Source organism: Macrobrachium nipponense, chromosome 12 (genome assembly GCF_015104395.2).
Source record: "Macrobrachium nipponense isolate FS-2020 chromosome 12, ASM1510439v2, whole genome shotgun sequence".
NCBI classification, from domain to species: Eukaryota; Metazoa; Arthropoda; class Malacostraca; order Decapoda; family Palaemonidae; genus Macrobrachium; species Macrobrachium nipponense.
This window is the reverse complement of record NC_087205.1, coordinates 85586411-85588641: the sequence shown is the minus strand read 5'-3', so window position 1 is coordinate 85588641 and position 2231 is coordinate 85586411. Positions and strand designations below refer to the sequence as shown.

Here is a 2231-nt window from a genome sequence, read left to right as displayed (position 1 = left end):
GGCTAATAAGCCTCGCAGAAAAAAATGAAGTGTAAATCAGTCCATTATTCCAGTTATTCTGCTCCGAGGTACTCGGTTAAGCAGTTTATCGCTCTGTTGCTCTAAGTTATTCCATTGATTTCTGTTGCCTGTGATATGTAACAAGGTTTTGCACGCAGAGAAAAGACGACTCACCTACTTTTATATTTCAAATTTCTGCCGCGGCTTGAACACTCTCTGTAAGTTAATGATTTGCTTAATTTTGTTTAAAGACACTTACATATTTGATCATTCTAAGTTTATTAATTATTTGATCATTCTAAGTTTATTAATTACCATGACATAATTAAAATAACTGTTTGTCACAGTTTATCAGTCCTCTGTGATATCTAAAATTTCTAATATAGCTGATCCATTCTCATACAGTTGTCTGCTACAGTTTATCAGCCATCTTAGACAATTTATCAATTCTATGATCCACTTCATCAGTTCTCTAGTATTTCTAACACAGATCATTCACATTTGGAGGCAGTTATCGATTCATCGATTCGATCACTCGGAAAGAAACTGGTCCGCCTCTCTCATTCTCGATCAGCTCACTCCGGGAAGCTTTTTCCCAAGGTGTAATTCCCCAGGTGTAACAGTCTCTCCAGACCATTCCCTGAAAAAAGCGGGACGTCATATCTTAAAAACTAACCATAGAATTTTCTTGAAAATAATCTCATTATGTTTACCACACCCTAAATACGAAGTAACAGCAAATTTAACCTCACCTGAACTACAGGCATGGTGAAAAAAAAACCGGGTTGCTGCAATACTAGAATACATCTCAGGAATTTGCCTTCAGAAAAAGGTGGGTGAATGTGTGTTGCTTATGGGGTGAGGGGAAAGTTGAATAAAAGTATTCGTTCAGATGACGAACACGTTCATTCGCTCTGTAAATTAGTATAACTCTGAAGCTTAATCAAAATCATGGGGCCTATAACTCGTGAAAATAATTAAGAATTACCTGTTCCTTCACAGAATGCAGCGTTACGAATTTAAAACGGGAATACAATAACGCAATAACAAGAACATTCCGCTATTAAAAAGATAAAATAAATAAATAAATAAAAAAGGGACTGTAGTTCATGGTTTTTATTCAAGACAAGTGCTGCTTTGCACAATCAGTCGTACGCCCTTATGGCATATAAACTGTTTCCCTTGATTTTAACGCTACTCGTGGGTGGAACTGTTTAAAATGCAGGGTCTATTTCAGTCTTTTGATTGTTACAAGAGCCGGTAAACAATTTATTTAACTGCATTACTTTTGCATTGCGTTTTTACCCTAATTTGGGTACATCGACTAACATGGAAGAACTGTGAAATAAATCTGATAAATTCTTTGAAAATTAGTAATTAAAAGAATTTATTTTATATTTCAAGGCATTAAATAGCGAAGAATTGCAGGAATGTAAAATTATTTTAATACTAATATCTTCAATTCTGATAAATTCTTTGAAAATTAGTAATTTAAAGAATTTATCAGAATTATTTATATTCCAAGGCATTAAACAGCAAAGAATTGCAGGAATGAAAATTATTATGCCCATAATATCTTTATACTCATTTAAAGTAAGTGACCTTGCTCAGAGAAATTATATTTATTCATAATAAATATAATTTCTTTGAGTAAGGTCACTTATTTTAAATGAGTATAAAGATTTTATTGGTATTGTAATAATTTTCATTCCTGCAATTCTTTGCTGTTTAATGCCTTGAAATATAAAATAATTCTGATAAATTCTTTAAATTACTCATTTTCAAAGAATTTCTCAGAATTAAAGATATTAGTATTAAAATCATTTTCATTCCTTCAATTCTTCACTATTTAATGCCTTGAAATATAAAATAATTCTGATAAATTCTTTTAATTACTAATTTTCAAAGAATTTATCAGATTTATTTCACAGTTCGTTCATGTAAGTCGATGCAGCCAAATTCTTATTGTACTTTGTTCCAGGAAATTCTCTCTCTCTCTCTCTCTCTCTCTCTCTCTCTCTCTCTCTCTCTCTCTCTCTCTCTCTGTGATCTGTTTTATACTTTTACATTTTTTAATGCACGTCAAACGTCCGAAAACCCTTAAGTAAATAAAGAGAAGCAGCAGCCAGGAAGGAGAAACAAAGTAATATTTGCAAAGGCTTCAGAAGCCTCGGTGACATCTTTTTCTCTCTTTGTTCCCGAAAAACGTCCGCTTTCAGGACATAAGTGAC

The 2231-nt window shown here is 32.8% G+C and overlaps 1 long non-coding RNA gene across 3 annotated transcripts in view; it reads right to left on the bottom strand.

Annotated features, from left to right (window-relative positions):
• Window positions 1–262: 262 nt before the first annotated feature.
• Window positions 263–2231, bottom strand: part of LOC135225038 (uncharacterized) — a 15518-nt gene continuing 13549 nt past the window's right edge. For all 3 annotated transcript variants that reach the window (XR_010316888.1, XR_010316889.1, XR_010316890.1), the window contains exon 3: window positions 263–640. This is a non-coding gene — a long non-coding RNA (uncharacterized LOC135225038). The remainder of the gene's footprint in view (window positions 641–2231) is intronic.